Genomic DNA, 11290 nt, shown 5'->3' with positions numbered 1-11290 from the left:
TTTAATTTCCCTCTCAAATCGTGTGGTGATCAAGGCACGAAAAGATTTAAGCATGGAAACACTTGAGACTTGTTAGACAACGGGAAAGTCCATAAAAAATAGTATAATCATCCACAACCAACATATAATATTTATGAGCAGAAGAGCTTAACATATATGATGTCCAAAGATCACTTTGAATAATGTCAAAAGGCATAAATGTGCAAGAATTTAAAGCAACAAAAGGCAATTTAACATGTTTCCCAAGAGAACAAGAATGACAAATAAAAGAATCATGAGTTCTAGTACAAGCAATAAATTTATTGAGTCTAAGTGATGTAAGAATAGTAAGGGTGGATTCCCCAAAGAAATGTATATTCAAATTATCCTTTAGAGATTTGGGATGAGGAATGCAAAACCGATGTCTCCTCCAGTGGCAGCTCATTTCAAGCTTTCTACTATGAGGTTACCACAATATTAAGAAGAGGAGAAGTACATGATGCATGTCCCCTATTCTAAAACAGTCGGTTGTATGATGTGTACTCATAAAGATGTGACTAAAGGAGTTAGTGTGGTTAGCTGGTACATTTCATTATTATTGAGGTATTTGTATATAACTTCTTATTATTATCTTGAATGCGAGAGATCTTCTACTAGTTTGGTTGGCTATTGCGATTTTGACAATGTAGAAGATTTAGATAACATGAGATCTTTGACAAGTTAGATCTTTATCCTTGCTGATACTGTTATTAATTAGAAATCTTTTCCACAACCTATAGTTATATTGTTAACAATAAAGGTGAAGTACATGACATTGTCTAAAGCCAAAGAAGCAATATGGCCGAAAATTTTACTTGAATGAACTTACATTTGACGAAAAGATCAAATTTGATAGTAAAAGCATTATACATTTGATAAAAAGGTCAATTTTTTATAACAGAAAGAAGCATATTGGCATTCAGTATCATTTTGTTTGGAAAGTTGTAAGTGAAGGATAAATTTTGGTGAAGAAGATTAATACTTCTAAGAATTTGACTAGCATGTTGACTAAACATGTACCATTTACAAAGTTCGAGTTGTGTGACGAATTGGTGGGCCTTAGAGCTTGCTTATTATAGCTCTAATGGAAATGAGGAGATGAGGAATAATGTAAATCTATTAGTTAAGGAGTAGATTGCTAAAATTGATGGTGTGTTCTATGTTTACTTTGTTTTTGACAAATTAAAGTTTTGGATATTAATTGGACCAACAAATTAGGTGCATTAATTGGACCAAAAAAATTAAGTTTATGGGTATTAATTGGATCAGTCAATCCTAAAATACTTTGTTGAATTTATGTATTAATTATGTGGTTGCTCTATCAATAAAAGTTTCTCCTCATTTGTGGACGTAGGCACGAATTGGTCCAACCACGTAAACTTCTTGTATTGTTTATTTTATTTTATTTTCATTGTTCAATTAATTCTTTTATTTTATTTAGCAATTATAAAGTGGCACGGTGGCATTTATGTCAAAAAAAATCTCCTACTTGTTTTGGCTGTGTATACAACCTAGAAATTCTGGAATTCCCTTTCTGAAATTCCATAACTCTATTTTGGAATTCAGGAACAGAGTTCTGGCTAGTTCTAGAATTCTAAAATAGAGTTCTGATCTGTTCTGGAATTCTAGAACAAAGTTCTAGTCTATTATGGAATTCCAATTCTAGATTCCTCGAGAACCAATGGATTTTCTGGCAATGGAGGATCAAAGAAGAAGACTGGATTTTCTAGGAATGGTGTTGGCATATCGCACCTTGACAACTAATTGAATTTTATTCTGGAATTTTCATAAATTTTGAAAATTCCTATCAATAATTGCAGAATTTTTGGAATTCTCAAATCTTGAACCAAAAATGGAAGAAGAAGAAGAAGGAGAGAAAAAGATATTAAAAAAGAGACAATATTTTTCAATGTAAATAGCTCTATGACACGTGATAGGGGCGTTTCGTCCCTATATTTTAGCGTGATTTACGGTTTAATTTTAGAAGAAATAAATAAGTTTAATTACAAAAATAAAGTGTTTTGATAAAATAAAGAAATAAGAATAAATTTCGTACCTTCAGTTAATTTTCCGTGTTTTTGATTAGTTTAGGAAATAAAAACATCAAGCTAACTCGGCTCTTAAGATTTGTATTTCAGGTACGAGCAAGGAGTAAAAATCTACTCAAATACGCGGGGCGTATCATCGTTTACGCGGGGCGTATAATCCTTTACGCGGGGCGTGAAACATGTGTCAGCAATGATTGCCTTATCCGCAGGCACCATGTGGAATTGACTCAGCATACGCGGGGCGAATGCCACCCTACGCGGGGCGTATGACACATGTCGGAAATAATTGGCCTAATCCTGAAAGTCAGACTGCACTGTCTCCCTGAGTCAACTCTCCATACGCGGGGCATACCACCATATACGCGGGGCGTACCAGGCAATTCCTCAATGATAAAATCTCAGAAACTCATTTACGCGGTGCGTACTTCAGCTACATAGGGCGTGTTTGAGACAACAAGACATAGAATTGGTCCATATGCAGGAGATTTCTGACGGAATGGGCACTTACGCGGGGCGTCGACCACCTTACGCGGGGCGTATCATGGGTTTTCTACACCAAATAATGTTGCTCCATACTTGTACCTTGTGAAGTTACAATCCTACCCCTAGCTTGATGTATAAATAAGAGTGACTAGCACTCATTTAGACATCTCTTGACACCTTATACATAGATACATTTTGCTTCTTTTGATAGATAGTTGTTGTATAGTTTTGGTTTTAGATTCAGTTTATGTAATAAAACTCTCCCACCTCGAGAGCTTGTTCATTTGATCCATCATTTCCATCGAAGTTCCGTTCCACCTTCGTTCACCAAGCTCGAGAGTTCCACCTCCAAGTCCGAAGAGATGGCATTGAGTCCGGTTAGCTTGTCCCGAGGGCCGATTCTTCCCTCTTTACTTGCTAATTAGCTTTGATCTCATCCTATGTACTAGGCTTGGTTGTATTCTATATTCTTACTCTCCATATTTATAATATATGATTTGCAATTTCCGTTTCTGTATACATGTTGATGTTTATTGCTTGTTTTGATACTCATAATTGACTATTGTGTAAGGGAACGCGATTTCCGACGCCATTCGGGCTATCTTTAGGGATTCATATAGGTGTTGCCTTACCAAAAGTGACAAACCGAAAACCGTAGGAATTGACACACCACGGAACTTACGGGCCCTAGTTTTTGATCCCCAGCATTAGACACGCCTTGACTAGGAACCACGTAGTCTAAGCACTTCACGGGTCGATCGAACTACATGTAGTCGTTTGCAATTTGCAAGAGTAAATCGTCAACCGAATATATTCGGAGTTATTGCATGTTATATTTATAACTTATCGTCACCCATATCATTCCGTGGAGTTTTTCGTTACATAAATCTGTCTCACCTGTAGTTAGGAGTAGTTTGTAGTTGTGTCTCACACCAACTCAAAGTATTCACCGCTTAGATAACGTATAAAACTGAGTCGTCTAATACTTGCAGTTATAAATCCCGTGGATTCGATACCCGGTCTTAACCGGATTATTACTTGATACGACGGGGTACACTTGCCCCTAAGTAGTCGTAGTGTCTAGTAGAGTTAAGAGTAATTTATAAAGATCACATCCATAGATTTAGAGTCTGCACTCATAATATATACATTTCGTCGCAGAAACTCTACCACTAGGCGCTGCACGCTATCAAGTTTTTGGCGCCGTTGCCGGGGATTTATAATTTCTTGCAATATTAGACAAAAACGGTTTATTGTTAGTCTGAGCATTTGTAAATTTCATTTTCTTTTTGTGAATAATTTATTTTGTTTCTTGATGTTACTAATAAGTTTCTTTCCATGGTATGATGTCTTATAATTGTCATCTGTGGGACGACCTCATGGATGACGAATGTTCGCACCAACAATCTCCCTCGCAATTTGATGTGGTAATCTCTATCCTTAAAGATATTCAAGTGAGATTATCTAACAATGAGGCATATTGCAGGGATTTGGGAAATCAAATCACTAGATTGACGTCTCGTATTGATTCAACTGCGGACGAATCAATTCGAGACGCCAATCCGGGTGGTCAAGTTATAGGGGTCGAGTTAATTGAGCCCTCTCAAGAGGAGTCCCCAAGTCATGTAGGATGTCTCAACTGCGAGGAGCCGGAAATCCTAATCGATAAGTCGGTTGTGTGCGGGCCCATGGAAATAAATCCAAAGCTAGAAGAGTTTGAGGTTCCTTCTACCTCGGAATATTTCACTCTTTTTGAACTACCAAAGGAGTCAAAAAGGGAGCAAACGAAACTCTTCAATAATTTCTGTAAATATAGTTTTTGGTTTTTGTTAAATTCTTTTGAAGCTAACAATCCGTTTTGTAGGTACGGATTGTTTATTCAAGAATTTGCATTTCTAACGCGAATGGAAGCATACACCTAGGAGGAAATGCTAAGTCGAGCTCACCGACTATAACGTAGCACTTCTTGGGAGGCAACCCAAGCTCGAATAAGGGAGTTTTCTTTCCCAACTTTTATTTTCCGCATGTCATTTCTTTTAAAAAAATCCCACTTTATCCAAAGGAGAATAAGCCACGCGGGGCATACACACCTACACACCCCGCGCACCGTGCTTGTTATTTATGTTTTTGCGTGAGTTAATAACATTCACGCGGGGCGTATCCCTGTTACGCCCCGCGTGCTCCACCTTTTCCATAATAAGATGGCTCAGAGCTCGGAACACGCGGGGCGTCCCTCTACGTGCGCCCCGCGTATCTGAGTCTCTGGCCCCGATGCACTTAAAAAGCCTCTTCTACGCGGGGCACCCCCAGGGATACATCTCGCGTAGGGCCCCTGACCACTAAGGGTCTTCTTTTCCTTTCCTTACTTTATTTTTGTTTTTGTTTTAACCTCTTTTTGCGATGCCCTTGGAATAGGCGTCATTTTAATAACGCGGAGGGCCGTGCAACCCCACACTCTTAGTTTGGTTTGCACTAACAAAAACAAAAAATAAAAATCAAATAATTATCAAAATAATTAAACAAATTTATTAACTCTTAAATTCTTCCGACACGCTACACCTTCCTCGGAAATTAATTAAAGTTCCGTTATTTGTCGTTAAAAATAAAAACATCGGAACACAAAGGATGGTTTAATTGAGAAATTTTAGTCTTGGTTTTGAAGTTAGGGAATTTATGAAAAGCTTAGGCTAGTACTAAACAAAAGCATTGAGTCCTAACTCACATGTCATCTCCATAATGAACTTTAAAAAGGCAATAAAAACGGGATAGTTGAGAATTTAGCGAAGACTTGATAGTACACAATTTAAACCCGAATCTTTGTGAGGTATTTTTGAGCCTAAAAGAGTTCGTACGAGAACTCTAATTCTTTCACAATTTTTCGAGAGCTTTGACTTCACTCGACTCATAGAATTTGCATCCAATTCCGGGTTAAGTACACTTATTTTTGGTAAAAAGGCAATAGATCATAAACTGAACCTACTTAGGCTAATTTTTCTTAATTTATTTTTCTCGTTTTCATTAAACATTAGGAAACCCCTTCGAGCCTATTAACCAACTTTTTTGTTAATACCCTTTTAACATTTAACCCTTTTTCCTCTTGTTCAAATACCGACAAAATCAATTTGCACCCGAATTACCCGAAATAAGTCACGACCTTAGCAAATGAGCACCATAAGCTTTCAAAATATTGTTTTTGTGCCTCTATCAAAACAAAGGATACAATAAAAGTAAAAAGGCATTCTCAAGCTCCACCCGAGCAATTTTGAAGTATATCTTGTAAAATTCGCTAAGGCCGAAGCAAAATACGATGCGATCATAAGTCGGTATTTTGAAACTTGAGTCTCTTTAAACTAACCACTAAAAAGCCACCCACATTACAACCCCCCTCCGGGTTCATTTTTAATGTTGCCTAACCATGCTATAGGAGGAAAAACCCGGATGAAAATGCAAATTCAACATGATCTTGAGTAAGTGCAAGGAAGAGTGCGAAAACACCGACCCACCAAAAATTGAGCGTAAGAGTGAAATTCCTTGGTGAGGTACTACCGAGTTCTCAAAAGATGATCCGCTCCCGTTAATATCGCCTATTAAACTTAATCATGGAGGTCTCAAATAAGTTTTTGTACTCAATTGCTTGCGTAGGTACTTACCGAAACCTTTGCATAAAACCGTAACTTTGAAATCACGCACTTGGTAAAACCAACCTCCGGTTTGTTTCTCAATTATCTCAATCCCTTGTCTTTCGATTTCTTTTACTTGCGGACAAGTAAAACATTAAAGTCCGAGGAGGTTTGATAGGGGAGTTTCGTCCCTATCTTTTAGCGTGATTTACAGTTTAATTTTAGAAGAAATAAATAAGTTTAATTACAAAAATAAAGCGTTTTGATAAAATAAAGAAATAAGAATAAATTTCGTACCTTCAGTTAATTTTTCGTGTTTTTGATTAGTTTAGGAAATAAAAACATCAAGCTAACTCGGCTCTTAAGATTTGTATTTCAGGTACGAGCAAGGAGCAAAAATCTACTCAAATACGCGGGGCGTATCATCGTTTACGCGGGGCGTATCATTCCTTACGCGGGGCGTAAAACATGGTGTCAGCAATAATTGCCTTATCCGCAGACGCCATGTGGAATTGACTCAGCATACGCGGGGCGTATGCCACCCTACACGGGGCGTATGACACATGTCGGAAATAATTGGCCTAATCCTGAAAGTCAGACTGCACTGTCTCCCCGAGTCAACTCTCCATACGTGGGGCGTACCAGGCAATTCCTCAATGATAAAATCTCAGAAACTCATTTACGCGGGGCGTACTTCAGCTACGCAGGGCGTGTTTGAGACAACAAGACATAGAATTGGTCCACATGCAGGAGATTTCTGACGGAATGGGCACTTACGCGGGGCGTATCATGGGTTTTCTACACCAAATAATGTTGCTCCATACTTGTACCTTGTGAAGTTACAATCCTATCCCTAGCTTGATGTATAAATAAGAGTGACTAGCACTCATTTAGACATCTCTTGACACCTTGTACATAGCTACATTTTGCTTCTTTTGATAGATAGTTGTTGTATAGTTTTGGTTTTAGATTCAGTTTATGTAATAAAACTCTCCCACCTCGAGAGCTTGTTCATTTGATCCGTCATTTCCATCGAAGTTCTGTTCCACCTTCGTTCACCAAGCTCGAGAGTTCCACCTCCAAGTCCAAAGAGACGGCCTTGAGTCCGGTTAGCTTGTCCCGAGGGCCGATTCTTCCCTCTTTACTTGCTAATTAGCTTTGATCTCATCCTATGTACTAGGCTTGGTTGTATTCTATATTCTTACTCTCCATATTTATAATATATGATTTGCAATTTCCGTTTCTGTATACGTGTTGATGTTTATTGCTTGTTTTGATACTCATAATTGACTATTGTGTAGGGGAATGCGATTTTCGACGCCATTCGGGCTATCTTTAGGGATTCATATAGGTGTTGCCTTACCGGAAGTGACAAACCAGAAACCGTAGGAATTGACACACCACGGAACTTACGGGCCCTAGTTTCTGATCCCCAGCATTAGACACGCCTTGACTAGGAACCACGTAGTCTAAGCACTTCACGGGTCGGTCGAACTACACGTAGTCGTTTGCAATTTGCAAGAGTAAATCGTCAACCGAATATATTCGGAGTTATTGCATATTATATTTATAACTTATCATCACCCATATCATTCCGTGGAGTTTTCCGTTACATAAATCTGTCTCACCCGTAGTTATGAGTAGTTTGTAGTTGTATCTCACACCAACTCAAAGTATTCACCGCTTAGATAACGTATAAAACCGAGTCGTCTAATACTTGCAGTTATAAATCCCGTGGATTCGATACCCGGTCTTAACCGGATTATTAATTGATACGACGGGGTACACTTGCCCCTAAGTAGTCGTAGTGTCTAGTAGAGTTAAGAGTAATTTATAAAGATCACATCCATAGATTTAGAGTCCGCACTCATAATATATACATTTCGTCGCAGAAACTCTACCACTAGGCGCCGCACGCTATCAACACGTGTGAGACAAAATTCTACGATTTACTAACGCCGGCAATCACAAACACTGAAGAAGAAGAAGAAATCACAAGTACCATTTTCAGAAAACATTAAACTATAGGTTTTTTTTATTTACCCAAAATATTATTGAGTGTTAACTACCATCTTAAACTTTTGCTTAAAATGGTACATTGACATGGTATCAAAGTTTTTTAGATAAATTGATTAATAGTTCCAATCTTGAATTAATTGGTAATTTTTTAACTTATGATAAAATTAATATGTGTTATACATATTTCAAACCGAAAAATATTCGCATGTAAGAATATGTTAAATATTAATATAAAAATCTTGAATTTAACTATCTTGGTTAATACAATTGATTCAGAAGATATGACAATATTATATTTGAATATTTCAAGCATTGTAATATTGGATTAGAGTTTTTTAGGATTATGGAGATTTTGTAAATGTTGGTGTGACATGACAATATTATAGTACTTGATCATTTCAAGCAAGCAAAAGGTGTGTTTTAAGGAAGGCAATATGAAAGGTTATGAAAAAAATAATCTAGTGACTAAAACAAGAAAAGGTCATTGCTCAAGAAGGCTGACTAAAATAAAGTAAACAGAATGAAAGAATAAGGATTAACTCGTTTAAGCTAATTAATAATAGGTTTAAAATATTATTATTCTCTTGACGTATCCTCTTCGTTTATTATTTAATAACATTTTTCTCTTATCAAAATTGGTTAACTTCCGATCAATATAGATGGTAAGTTAATTGTCCTGTTAAGTAACCTAATAGAATTTGACCCATAAAAATTTAATGTCACTGTTAACATGATTGTTAAAAATTTAACAAAACTGTTAACTTACTATCTAAACTAATTGAGATTTCACCAATTTTCATAAAAGACAATGTTACCAAATTATAGGTTAGCTAGAAATATTTTGGATAAATAAGAAACGAAAGTTAACTGGCGTCTAATTGAGGCAGAAGTTCAGAGCGAGCTTGATCTTCAGTTTCACCGGCAAGAATTGCTTCTCCGAGATAAAAGCAAACAAAAATGGCTTGAGGCGGGGGATCGGAACTCCAATTTTTTTCACCGTTCGGCAAAAGGTCAAAAAATTCAATCATCAATGGATTCTCTTCTCATTAACGGAATTTTGGTTGATGATGAGAATATCATTTCTCAGCATGTTGTAGAATACTTCTCCACTCTATTTACTAGCAGCAGGCTAACTATTGATCATGATTCTGTTTCTGCGGTTATTCCGGATTTGGTCAATTTGGTGGAAAATGATATTCTCACGCGGCGGCCATCGCCTGATGAGATCCGTGCTGCGGTTTTCAGTCTTAGCCGTAATAGCTCCCCGGGTCCTGATGGATATGGGGGGTTTTTCTACCAGCACTTTTGGGATGTAATTGGTTCTGATGTCTGTAAGATGGTGCAAAGTTTCTTTGATACCGGTTGTATGCTTCCTGGTATGAATTCTAGTATTATGACTCTTCTTCGCAAAGTTGCTGAAGCCAATGAAATTCAACATTTTCGACCTATCGCCATGAGCAATTTTAACTATAAGATCATTTCAAAGATCCTTGCTGACAGGTTGGCGCCTATCGCCACTCGCATTGTTTCGGATAATCAATTCGGATTCATTGCTGGCAGAAGCATTCATCATTGCATTGCTGCAGCCTCGGAAGGGGTAAATATGTTAAACAAGAATTGCTTTGGCGGAAATATGGCTTTGAAGATTGATATCAGGAAAGCTTTTGACACCATTGACTGAAATTTTCTTCTAGCAGTTCTTGAATCTTTTGGTTTTTCTTTGCAATTTAGAAGTTGGATTTTGGAAATTCTTCGGTCTGCTCGTATGTCAATTGGTTTTAGAGGAGGTAGCAAGGGCTACTTTAGCTGCTCATGTGGGGTTCGGCAAGGGGATCTGCTTTCTCCAATTCTATTTGGTATTGCAGAAGACTTCTTTAGTCGTTGGCTGGCCAAGTTGGTGGGTGAAGGCAAATTTCAACCCATGGTTTATCACAACACTACTCCTTTTCCTTCTCACCTCTTATATGCAGATGATATGTTAATTTTTGGTAGGGCTACTCTCAAAAATATGAAATGTGTCAAGGATCTTTTCAACTTTTATGCAGCAATATCGGGTCAGACGGTTAACTGGGATAAATCTGTAATTTATTTTGGGAACAGTATCAGCAATCGGCGCAGGAATCGGCTCATTAATATTCTGGGTATTCGTGTTGCTCGGCTGCCGTTTAATTATCTTGGGGTACCAATTTTTCAGGGGGCGCCAAGGGCTTGTTATCTACGGCCGCTTATGGATCGTTTCCTTGCTAAATTTAGTCTCTGGAAGGGGCGGTCGCTCTCTTTAGCGGGAAGGCTAACTCTGATAAAATCTGCACTAACGGGTGCTCTTATTCACTCACTTATGATTTACAAATGGCTTTCCTCTCTCACCACAAAGATTGCTAAAGCGCTCAGAAACTTCCTTTGGACTGGGGACACGGATCAGAGAATGCTTCTTACTGTCAAATGGAAACAGTGATGTGAATTGTATGAATTCGGGGGGCTTGGTATGGATATCAAACTGTTCAACAACTCTCTTCTTGGCAAGTTCAGCTGGGATTTGATTAAAACAAATGGTTATATCCCTTCTTTGTTGCGAAATCGTTTCCTTTATCAATCCGGTATAACTAAGCGCTATATTTCAAACTCATCAGTTTGGGCCTCTGTTCGACCAATTTATGAGCAGATTAGTTTGGAAGTAATATGGTGGTTTGGAGACAATTCTTATTTGAATTTTTGGACGGACTCTTGGATTGCACCGACAGTTGCAAATCAGCTCGACATCCCGGTAAATATACAACGCAAGCTTTATGATCCGCTTCACTCCTTTCACGATGATGAATCCTGGACTAATTTGCATCATCTACCTGATCTTGTCCACTTGAACATTCAGAGGGTTGCTGGCAGTTGGGACGGAACCGATACTTGTGTGTGGAAGTCGGCTATGTCAGGTATGTATACTACCAAAGGGTTTTATAGCTCATTCTGCAACAACACTCCAGTTGAGTGGAACAAATTCCTCTAGAATGCCTCCGTGCCGCCTAGGCGGTCTGTCACCAGCTGGTTAGTGATTCATAGGAAAATTGCGATGCAAACCAATTTACAGGTATGTGGGTTTTCTCTTGC

The sequence above is a fragment of the Euphorbia lathyris genome, chromosome 7 (genome assembly GCF_963576675.1).
Source record: "Euphorbia lathyris chromosome 7, ddEupLath1.1, whole genome shotgun sequence".
In the NCBI taxonomy this organism is placed as follows: Eukaryota; Viridiplantae; Streptophyta; class Magnoliopsida; order Malpighiales; family Euphorbiaceae; genus Euphorbia; species Euphorbia lathyris.
This window is presented reverse-complemented; position numbering follows the sequence as displayed.